We start from the raw sequence: 12,013 nt of genomic DNA, 5'->3' as shown, positions 1-12,013 counted from the left end.
AAATATATATATATAAGGAAAATGGTCCCATAGCCAGACTCAGTGGCTCATGCCTGTAATTCCAGCACTTTGGGAGGCAAGGTGGGAGGACTGCTTGAGCCTGAGAGTTGGAGACCAGCCTGGGCAAAATGGCAAGACCCGATCTCTACAAAACAATTAAAAAATTAGCCAAGCATGGTGGTGTACGTCTACAATCCCAGCTACTCAGGAAACGGAGGTGGAAGGACCACTGGAGCCCAGGAGTTCAAGGCTGTAGTGAGCTATGATGGTGCCATTGTACTCCATCCTGGGCAACAGAGCAAGATCCTGTCTCTGAAAGCAATACCTCCAAACATAAGCCAAGCATTTGATTGCATCTAGCCCTTAGAACAAATGAAGAAAAGAAAATGGCCTTGCTTGCTGCCCTCAGATCTTATCTGATGTTATTTTGCCAGCTTTTTCTTTCTCCATCACTCTCAGAAAGGAAAGTAGACACAGGGAAGGAGCATTCCTGGCTATAAAGAAAGGCAGAGTCTTTGGCAAATACAGTGTCCACCCCTCCTTCCACTGGGGCAGAAGGTACTCGGCCATGTCAGTCAACAAATCCCACAACGAAGGCCCATCTGCTCCATCAGAGCACAACGGACTGTGAAAGATCCTTGCTGAGGACAAGCATGAACAATTTCCCACATCTCATGCTCCCCAAGCAGGAGTAGAGTGAACTTTAGTTGACAATCAGCTTTACCCATGATTCCTGTTCTTCTCCACGACCCCCATTTTAAAGTAGGGCTGCTAAGTGTGCTCAAGTTTGACCTCCCTCAGTTTCCAATCTTGCTTAGGGGTAAAGGTACTGATAAACAGCCAAATGACCCACAGGCAGGCTGTGGGCCAGAAGCACTGAGAAGCAAATGGAATACAGCAACCTGAAGATCCACTGAGCAGTGTCTGAAAACACAGAGCTGAAGTCCTTGGGCTTCCTGAGCCACTCACTTCATCACCTGACCCTCATTTCCCATGGGCCTCCCTGTGGCCAAGCATCCTCCTAGAGAACCTTGAAAACAGCTGAAATAACAAGAAGGTCGGGCAGACCTTTCTGGCAGAGGGTTCTGTTGGTTTTCCAGAGACAAAAGCATCTGATGAGCTGAGGCCAAAAAAGACAAAAGAGCAGTGGGGGAGCGGGTCTCTGGGATGTGAAGTCCTGTTGTTTTACTCCCCAAAATCAGAACATGGTCTGTGTGCTGGCTGGGGGCCAGGAGCCATCAGGGGCTGTCAGAAGGGGCCATCGTTGGGCATCAGCTGTTCATGTGTTGTCTGAAGCAACTCCCCAGTGCATTCTGTCATTTGTCCACCAAATTTGTACTGACTGACAGGTTTTAAACCAGGCACGGTGCATACAGCCATGAATGAAACAGACAAAAATCCCTGCCCTCACACCACTTACTTTTTTGAGAGTGAGGGGAGAAACGAAATCAATAAAATGTAAATAGCACGGAGGACATCAAAGAAGGAGCTCAGGCGTGGGATGGAGGCTGCAAAGTTAAAGGGGGTGGTCTGGGACAATCTCATCAAGAAAGTGCACTTTGGATAAGGATCTGTATGAGGTCAAGGAGGAAGCTACGCAGCCATCAGGAAGCCATGCGGGAAAGGTAGAGAAACTGGGAAAGGCTGAGGTCTGGCACAAGCAAGGAGCGGCAAATAAGCCACTGCAGAAGCAATGGAGAGACAAAGGGCAGGAATTAGAGTCAGAGGAAAGAAAGGCTTTTGCTGCGAGAGATGGGAAGCCAGAGGGATTGAGCAAGAGCAGCAGGCTCTGGCTTACATTGTAACAGAATCCCTGCCCTGGTGAGAATACACAAATGCCCTGCAGGGCGGCAGATGAAACAAGCAGCTGAGTTAGGAGTCCCTTGCATGGGTCCAGGTGAGTTCAGGTGAGAGACAGTGCTAAAGCGAGACAAGCAAAATGCCTAGGGCACAAAATGTCAGGAGGTGGCCCTTCTGCTCAGGTGGCCACCCTGTACTCACACTACCTGGGCAGTGAGCACTTCCTTACATGTTGCCTCACCCTAGTCCATCCAGGTGAAAAGGAAAACACAGTTCCCACCATAGCCAGGACAAAGGTTTATTTATTATCTACACATAATAAACATCCTCGTGTCCCAGTCTTTTGCCCATAGACCACAACATGTAATTTTGAGGCTGGCCCAACTTGGAAAGACTGCCTTCTTAGAGTGTGGGGACTAAGGGATAGTAGTCTAAGCTCAACAGAGGATGCAAAAGACATCTTTGAATGCCTCTATCCAGACTGGGAGAGCAATTTCACTTAGGTAATTAAAACGCTTTTTTGTTTTTTAAAAAAAAAAAAAAAAAAAAAAGCTTGGAGACCTCACGCCAGACACTGTTTGGGACAATATCATCTCTGTGAACCCAACGATGCCAGGAAACCCATCCACAGGGGGCATACGACATCCTGCCTCGTTTTAGGCTCGAACCACCTGTTGAGACTGTCACAGAAGAAAGCCATATTGCAGGAGCCAATTTGAGAGAGCCCAGGTGGTATCACGCCATGCATCTAAAAACCCAGTAGCCCTGAGGAAATTATATCTGTGTCCTGGCTCACAGATCAGAGAGAGGACATAGACCTCTGGATAACATCTTTTCTCTAAAAGTCTATCCTCCACTTGAGAAGGAAAATCCTGAGGGGTGTGATCAAGAAGAAAGCTCCAGGAAAACTGTCTGAAATTAGCTCCCTGGAAGCCTGTTTGCCACATTTTTAAGAACTTTTCACAAAACTGTATTTACTTATCACTTATTACACATTTTATTATGGAACTTGTCAAACACACCAAAATTGAGAAACTCACATTTACTTACCCAACATCGCAATTCAACAATTATCAACATATGGTCAGGCTGGCCCTCTCCTTCAATTTCCCTTTGCCTCCCTCTCCACGTATGCTGGATTATTTTGAAGTAAGCCCCAGGCCAGGGGTGGTGGGCCACACGTGTAATCCCAGTGCTTTGGGAGGCTAAGGCAGGAAGATCACCTGAGGCCAAGAGTTAGAGGCCAGACTGGGCAACACAGCAAGACCCCATCTCTCTAGAACAACAACAACAACAACAAAATAGCTGGGTGTGGTGGCATGTGCTGTAGTCCCAGTTGCTAGGGAGGCTGAAGTGGGAAGATGGCTGGAGCTGAGGAGTTCGAGGCTGCAAGTGAGCCGTGATCATGTCATTGCACTCCAGCCTGGCCAACAGAGCAAGACCCTGTCTCTTAAAAAATAAAAAGCAATCCCAGACATCATATAATTTTATCCAAAAGTATTTTGGTACGATTCTCTAAAAGTTAATTCTTACTATATAACTACAATTCCATAACACTCTCCTTTTAAAAATTAACAATGGATAGTATCATCAAAAACTCAATCACAGTTCAAATGTCCTCCATTGTCTTATCAGTATTTTTTTTTTAACAGTTAGTTTGTTCTAATCAGTATCCAGACAAGGTTCACAATACACTGCACTTGGTTCACATGTCTCTTTTCTTTTCATTTATGGCTCCCCTCCTCCTTTCTCTGCATAGATTTGTAAATAAGTTATGTTGTTTGCCCTGTAACATTTCTCAAATTTTGGATTTAGCTGATTGTATCCTCTATTGAAATGTTCCCTGGACCCCTGTTTTCCCTGTAAACTGGCTTGTAGATCTAGGATGAGATCCGATCCAGGTTCGATTTTTTTTTTGGCAGGCCCACCTCATGCATCGTATCTTTCCCTTTGTCACATGCAGCCTGTAAATCGGTGGTTTACATGTCAAAGTTCCATTTTTTCAGCTAGGCGCAGTGGCTCATGCCTGTAATCCCAGCACTTTGGGAGGCCAAGGCAGGTGGATCACCTGAGGTCAGGAGTTTGAGACCAGCCTGGTCAACATGGTGAAACCCCATCTCTACTAAAAATATAAAAATTAGCCAGGCATGGTAGTGGGTGCCTGTAATCCCAGCTACTTGGGAGGCTGAGGCAGGAGAATTGCTTGAACCCAGGAGACGGAGGTTGTAGTGAGCCAACACAGTGCCACTGCACTCCAGCCTGGGCAACAGAGTGAAACTCTGTCTCAAAAAAAAAAACAAGTTCAATTTTTTCCCTTTGTCATTTTTGCATGAGAGTAGGAAACTTTCTCTTTTTTTTTTTTTTTTTTTTTTTGAGATGGAGTCTTGCTCTGTCACCCAGGCTGGAGTGCAGTGGCCGGATCTCAGCTCACTGCAAGCTCCGCCTCCCGGGTTTACTCCATTCTCCTGCCTCAGCCTTAGTAGAGACGGGGTTTCACCGTGTTAGCCAGGATGGTCTCGATCTCCTGACCTCGTGATCCGCCCGTCCCGGCCTCCCAAAGTGCTGGGATTACAGGCTTGAGCCACCGCGCCTGGCCGGAAACTTTCTCTTAAGAAAAACAGTGCTTTGTACTATCTTTTCTATTTCTGTAGATTTACCCTTGCCCTGGATCCATTCCACTTCCACATAATGAAATATGTTACTCTGTTATAAACTAAAAGTTTGTGTGCCCCCAAAATTTGTATGTTGAAGCCCTAACTCTCAGTGTGATGATATTTGAAGATAGGCCTTTGTAGGGTGATAAAGCTTAGATGAAGTCATGAGGTGATGGGATTAGTGCCCTTACAAGAAGAAACATCAGAGAACTTGTTCGCTCATTCTCTCCGCCATGTGAGGACACAGCAAGAAGGTGGCTGTCTGCAGGCCAGGAAGAGAGCCCTCACCAGGAACTAAATTGGCCAGCACCTTAATCTTTGACTTTCCAGCCTCCAAAGCTGTAAACAATAAATTTCTGTTGTTTGGGCTGTATTTTTGTAAATTTCTGTTCTTAGTCTACAGTATTTTTCTTTCTTTCTTTCTTTTTTTTTTTTTTTTTTTTTTTGAGACAGAATCCCGCTCTATCACCCAGGCTGGAGAGCAGTGGAGCAATCTCAGCTCACTGCAACCTCCACCTCCTAGGTTCAAGAGATTCTCGTGCCTCAGCCTCCCAAATAGCTGGGACCACAGATACATACCACCATGCCCAGCTGATTTTTATATTTTTAGTAGAGACAGGGTTTCACCAGACTGGTCTTAAACTTCTAACCTCAAGTGATCCGCCCATCTCACCCTCCCAAAGTGTGGGGATTACAGGCATGGGGCAACAAGCCCAGCCTAGTCCATGGTATTTTGTTATGACATCCTGAGTACCCCAAGACAGATTCCCACTAAAGTTTTACCTGGGAATCTCTGAAGCCAAGGCTCAGGTAGGGGCAGAAGTAGAGGTAAGACCCAAACTTAGAAAAAAAAAACCCACTCAATTTAGTGAAGCCGTTACTTAGCAAATTTGCCTTTTGGGGAATTGACTTTTGAGATGTGTTGTCTTATTTCCAGAATAGTATGTATCCAGGATTCAGCAGTGATTTGCTAGCTGTGTGACCATGGATATGTTACAGAATCTCTTTGTGTCTCAGTTTTCTCCCTTACCTGAAAAATGCAGTTTTAGCCTGGAATTAGATATCAGGGGAAAAAAAAAAAAAAAAAGAGTCACAGTAAACTTTCTCAACCCCAAACACAATATGAGAATGAAATAATCCTACCCAAGTTCTCAGTAAGTGCTAAGAAATATTGGCTACTGTTAGTCCATCTCTTGATTGTTTTGAGGATAAAGGGATAATAAATATGAGAACACACTGAAAATGTGCTGTGCAAGCCAAAGCATTACTAACATTAAAATAAAACATAATGGCCAGGCACAGTGGCTCACGCCTGTAATCCCAACACTCTGGGATGCCGAGACAGGAGGATCACTTGACCCTAGGAGTTCCAGACCAACCTGGGCAACATAGCAAGACCCCGTCTCTATTAGAAAAAAATTTTTTACTCCCTGAAGCTACTGGCTGAATCTGCCAGAACTGTTTGTTAGCAAGCTCTGATGCTGGTTTCTGAACCTAGAGAAGGCAGAAGCTACAAACACACCACCATAGTCTCAAACAAGGCAAAGAAGAAATAAAGAGTGATTTCAGTTTGCATTTTCAACGTTCCAAACTATGGTTCCATGTTACACAATCCCATGACTATCTGTGCCATCTTGGCTAAACCTGAGCCAGGTCCCTTCAGCTAAGCAGACTCTAATAATAGCTGGCATCCTTGGAGTATACTGCCTTCCAGCAAATCTGGTTTTGGACAATTTAACAATATGAGGTCAAGACGTAGGGTGCATGTGAGGGGAATCTCCCCTTTGTTGATGTTACTTGAAAATGGAAGTTACATTTCCATATCAGAAACATTTCAAAAGAACTCTTTGTCCATGATGCTTGGCTAGCTAGGTGCTCAAGCAAGAAAGAGCCACAACTCTGGGGTGGAAACTATGTAAAGGCAGGGACATTCTGTATAGTTTATGCACTGCATAATTCCGGCAACTGGTCCAGAAGGTATTCAGTCAATATTTGCTGGATGAATGCATGTAACACAAACATCGACAGCCCAGCCGGCTCTGCCCCACCCTGCCAGCTTCATCTCATCATTCTCCTAAACTTAGATGACTTTTCTAAGTTCTTTCTCGGAAGACATTCACTTGTAATTCTCACTTGTAAAACTGCACTTGTTGAAATGCTGTTTTAGGTAACAATCACATGTGTCCTGTCTTCTGAACTAAACTATAAACACTATGAGAGAAGGAACCACATCCTCTGAGGTGTGGTTTTGTGGCCTGGGAGACAACAGTATTTGTCAGTGCTCACGAGTGGGCTATGGATGAGCAGAGGCTACCTGGATGGATGGATGAACGACGGGCGTGGGAGGGAAGGATGGAGGGATGGATGTTGCCTGGACCCAGTCCTGCTGTGTATCCCTAAAAAGCTCACCTAACTCCACAGCCCCCCACTGATCACAGCAACGCGGGACCCCTCCTCACCATTTGCCCACAACACAATCCTGCAGCATCCTTCTAGTTTCTTCGCATCGTCCCCTAGCCATCTGGAAACTCATGGAGGCACTGGTCCTAAAGGGTTAAAATGGAAGCTTAACATTGCCTATTGTTCCTGGGAATCTAGAAGCACAGGACAGGAGGCACCTGTTTAGACAAGATAGGGAAAGTCAGCATCTCCCTTTAGGCAAGAAATATAGCAGGAGGGCAGGTTTTTATTCCTTGGGCCTTGAGGAACAGGGCAGGTGGGGCAACTTCAACAACCATCCGAAGAAAGCGTGACTCTATCGGGGCAAAATTCACTGGTCCCATATGCAGCCCTTCCCAATATTGCCAATGAGATTCCACGACCCACAACTGTGTCATACAGTTTAATGTGACATGCATTCACTTCTAAATGCAATGTGATTTAAATAATTTTGTTCTGAGATTTTGAGTTGGTCGGTTGGTTTGAGATAGCGTCTTATTCTGTCGCCCAGGCTGGAGTGCAGTGGTGTGACAGCACCACCACACCCAGCTAATTTTTTTAAAAGATATTTCTTAGGCCAGCGCAGCAGTTCATGCCTATAATCCCAGCACTGTGGGAGGCCAAGGCGGGTGGATCACCTGAGGCCAGGAGTTCGAGACCAGCCTGGCCAACATGGTGAAACCCTGTCTACTAAAAGTACAAAAATTAGCCAGGCATGGTGGTGCACACCTGTAGTCCCAGCTACTTGGGAGGCTGAGGCAGGAGAATCGCTTGAACCCGGGAGGCAGAGGTTGCAGTGAGCTGAGATCACGCCTCTGCACTCCAGCCTGGGCAACAGAGGAAGACTCCATCTCAAAAAAAAAAAAAAAAAAATGTTTTAGATATGGTGTCTTGCCATATTGCCCAGGCTGGTCTCAATCTGCCTTCAAGCAATCCTCCTGCCTTCATGCCAAAAGCACTAGGATTATCACACTCAGCCTGGGTTTGTTTTTTAGGACTTTTGCAACAGCCTTGAGATAATTTACAGAAGCCTCCTGGAGGCTATGTTCTCTATTTTTTTTTTTTTAATTTTTAAGCAGTAATAGATGACAAAACTACAGGAGCAGTCAACTATGAAGACTGAGAAGCCTAGGAATGAAATTCAGTACTGATCAAGTAAAAGTTACTCCAGAGGTAATGCCAGAGACCAGCAATACATCGATACTGCACCAAATGGTAACGGGCACGACAGAAATCAATCATCGCCCGCCCCCACACACACGAGTGGGAAGATGACCTCAGTGGCCCCAAACACAGAATGGCCTCACCTACCTCCTACCTTCCTCTCATGCTGTTCACCTCTCCCCTGGCTCAGTACCCCCTGCCAGTCCTCCCAAGGTCCTCTCTGCCAGTTGAAGGCTTCCCTGATCACCATCCTCCTCAATCCCCCAGGAATCACAGGTTGAAAGAGTCGCAGCCAAGAGTTAGGGAATCTGACCACGAGCCAATCCCAGTGCTAAGCCCCTTGCACGTGTTAATTCAGTTAACTTAGCAAGCGTACTAAGCCTTGCACACAACTCGGTAGTATTATTATTATCATCGTCATCACTATCTGTGCCTCAGAACCCCTTGGCAAATCTTTAAATTCCCCCAGAAGTGTGTGTTTCCCAGTTTGAAGGGCCCTGCCTTCCTACAAACTGTGAAATTTGTGGGGGGGGGAGGGGACCACAAATCACAAAATAAACCTAGCAGAACTACCTAGACCATCAGTTCACTGTTGCTACATGGCGGAGTGTGTGAAGTTCCTGGCCAACTGAAGAAGCAGATATTAAAGTTTTAAAGCAAGAAATTGCTTCAGTGGCATACAAGTCACTCACCCAGAACACAGGCCCTTGGGTGGGAGCATGGTGGGAGGAACAGAGACTGGAAGAGGAAGAATGGAAGGGTGGTTGAGCCATCGAAGCCTCATGGAAGCCCCCTTCACACACTCTCCCTCTGTGATGGCTGCCCTGAAGAATCAGCCCCCAAAAGCAGGCTTGCGGGACCCTCTTCCCAGAGCTCCAGACCAGATTCCTTTCAGTCTACTTACCCAAGTTGAAGTTCTCACAGGCTGGTAAATGCAGTGAGCTTATTTGCAAGCCAGGGTCATATCTGCCTAGCAACCCAACACGAAGACTTGAAGGACTATAAACGTGGACAGAGAACAGGCAGGCCAACTTTACACAAAGGAATCTGTTCTCATGCAAATGACCCTGCAAGAGGGCTAGAAGAGGGAGCCTTGGGGACAGCTCTGAAGAGCCAATATTTTCCCCCAAGAAGATGTTGGGGGACTTCTTAAGGGCATCATGATGGCCTTGCCCACTGTAAAGGAAAGCCAAGAAGGGGCTCTGCCTGCCACTTGGGATCAGGCAGGCACAACGGGAGAGGCTACGAGGGGAGCTGAGCCCGTCACTTGATTTCCTGATTTTTCTGGTCCTGTACTCCAGACTCCAAAGGTTCTTTTGTTCTTATTTAGAACTAAACAGAGTTAGTTTTGTTTGGGGGCTAGGGGGTGTTGATTAGCATGGCAATGCAGTGCTTTCTCTGGAGAAGTTAAAAAAGCAGGGGTTTTTACGCTTGGTCTCATTAGGATTGAGGGAACAAGGTGAAGCCAGCCTCTAACTAGGGTGGGCAAAAGTCATGCTGCGTGACTTTTTTGTGACTAGCAAGGCTGTGCTTAGGTAGGGTTTCCAGCCACCTCTCCATTATTCAAACACAGATGGCAAATGTCATCTTTGGATGAGCTCTAGTTGTAAAAAGCGCTATTGTGTATCTATAAACACGGTGTAACCTTAGGTCAATCCCTCCAGTGCTCAGTGCCTCAGCTTTCCTCAACTGTAAAATGGGAATAATGAGTGTCAACTACAGAAGGTTACTGATGGGGTTAAAATTGAATTACATGTATGGCACTTAATACAGTGTTGAGGACAAAGTAAACATTAAAAAAAGATTAATATTAATAAAATAGAAGAATAGTAATACATTACTAGTAAGAAAAATCTATTATTATTATTATTATTATTAGAATCATGCTCCCCAAAAGCCAGGTTTCACTTGCTCAAACATTCAGATGTGATTTTTCCAATCATTCATTCACTCCTGAGGCTTTAGGCATAATTTGTGTAATTTTTTATATCAAGAGACTGAAGTACGGAGACTATGTGACTTGCTTCGAGTCACTCAGGTATATAATGGCAGGCTGCAACTTTAGGTTCCTAAGACACACAGAATATGCTGTCATATTACACACGACATTTCCATACATACAGTAACAGGTCCTAAATATTAAAGTGTAAGATCCTAAATATCAAAGATTATCTTACAGGCAGCACTGTATTAGCATGAAGTGTTCAAATCAGTTTCTAAATATCATTATATGTGGATCCTTTGAAGAACAACTCAGAAAAGGCTCTCACAGGGAGTGTGTTGGAGTCAGCAATTAATTGGCCTTGGTAAAGCATAAATCATAACAGCATCAAGAGCTAATGGGTACTGAGGCCTTACCAAATGCCAGTCACTGCGATCCGCACTTTACAAGTACCATAAATTAAACCCTCCAATTCTGGGAATACCACCTCCATTCCCATTTTACAGATCTGGAGAAATTAACGCTCTACGAGGTTAAATTACGTCTACAAGGTTGCAAAGCTACACAGCGGCCCCCTAGTTGTACAGGACTGGCCATACAGGGCACCCTGTACCAACGAATCTTCTCCCCACTTACACAACCAGAACTTGTCAACAGCAAAGGATGGCATTTAACTCAGGAGAGCCTATCCCAAAATGGTGAGAGAAATCAGCGAGCAAGGAAGCCTTTTATTAAAATTCAGATCGCCGACTCCTCCCGGTGGCGACCCTCCGTGCACGCACTCCCAAACTAGGCTCTCTTGAGTTTCTGACATCAGAACCACATTCTCCGAACCCCAATGAAGGCAGCAGCCGGTGCCAAAGTCTGCAGAGGAATGCAAATAACATGGCCTTCGCTTGCGAGCAGTTTCCAAATTTGCCCTCGGGATGTGAGGTAGAGACCGAGAAGCTAAGTTTGCGCCCCCGCAGGCTCTGAAATGTCTAGGAACTGACACATGCTTTGTCCCCATGAGGAGCTCGTAACTGGGGTTTCGCGTGCATCATCCGCTTAGTTCACAGTGACCTTGGGGTCGGGGACTACGGGATGAGGGGCACAGACTGTCTAAACCTTCAGGTCCCCTACAGAGGGCTCCCCGCGGGTATGGGAGCCATGCACCTGTGCCGACGCCGCCTCTGCCTGGAGGGTGCGCGCGCGCCCTGGGCCGGGGATGCTGACTCAGCCCGGCGGCTCACATTCCTTTCGCGCAACGCGGATGCTGTTGCTGCTACTGCTGCTGCTGCTGCTGCCGGTGCAGCAAAGTGGGGGAAGCAAGGCACCCGCAGCGGCCCGGCCGCTCGCTCCCTGGGGCCCACTGCGGCACTCCCTCCCCACCGCCGGAAGGGGAACTGTGGGGGTGCGCGAGTTGACGAAACTGAGGGAAGTGGGCGCTGCAGGAGGAACTCAGGCGCCGCGCGCGCAGCTCACACCCAAACTGGAAGGAACCTGTTCTGCCCGGGGCGGGCGCGGAGCCGCCGCAGCCGCGAGCGCCGCGCGGAATCAGCCCCGGCGCGCGCGTTCTCCCTCCCCGCTAAATCCCTAAATCCTCAGGGTGCGGGCGGGACTGGGCGGTGGGCGCGCCGGGAAGGCGCCCGGGGGTGGGGACGAGGACCCCCGCGCGCGCGCCTGGCCGAGGTGCTCCGAGACAGGGTGCAGGCGCCCCCACCACCCCTGCACACTCGCGCTCCCACTAGCGTTGCAGCAAAGCTCCGGGGTCTGGGCGGGTCACGCGCGCAGAGGCGCGCCTGGGTTGGGAGATCGGGGCGTTGTGCCAAGGACCCCGGAGGCGCTGGTGGGGGCGGCCCGGCCCCGGACCGCGACGCGGTTACCTTCCGTGACCCCCAGCCCAGGAGGCAGGCGGGCGGGCGCGCGCCCGGCGCGGCCCAGGTCCACGTGGGCCGGCGCGCGCGCGCCAGGCAGGCCCCCTCCTTGGCTGCGCTCGGCGCTCGCAGCACATGGTCGGCGGCGGCGCGCCCCC

General features: G+C 47.8%; 1 protein-coding gene across 8 annotated transcripts in view; it reads right to left on the bottom strand.

Annotated features, from left to right (window-relative positions):
- Positions 1-12,013, bottom strand: part of LOC105469045 (arylsulfatase G) — a 153,252-nt gene that overhangs the window by 107,813 nt on the left and 33,426 nt on the right. The window contains exon 1 of one of the 8 annotated variants that reach the window (XM_011719607.2): positions 11,865-11,938. The exons of 4 other annotated variants lie outside the window; for them this stretch is intronic. The gene's annotated coding sequence lies outside the window, so the exon portion shown is untranslated. Of the gene's footprint in view, positions 1-6,913; positions 7,514-8,961; positions 9,835-11,154; positions 11,388-11,864; positions 11,939-12,013 lie in introns of those variants that run through there. 3 more of the 8 variants (XM_011719606.3, XM_011719608.3, XM_011719609.3) reach the window with 3 other exon arrangements.

The sequence above is a fragment of the Macaca nemestrina genome, chromosome 17 (genome assembly GCF_043159975.1).
Source record: "Macaca nemestrina isolate mMacNem1 chromosome 17, mMacNem.hap1, whole genome shotgun sequence".
In the NCBI taxonomy this organism is placed as follows: Eukaryota; Metazoa; Chordata; class Mammalia; order Primates; family Cercopithecidae; genus Macaca; species Macaca nemestrina.
The sequence above is the reverse complement of the archived record's forward strand: the minus strand, read 5'-3'. Positions and strand labels throughout refer to the sequence as shown.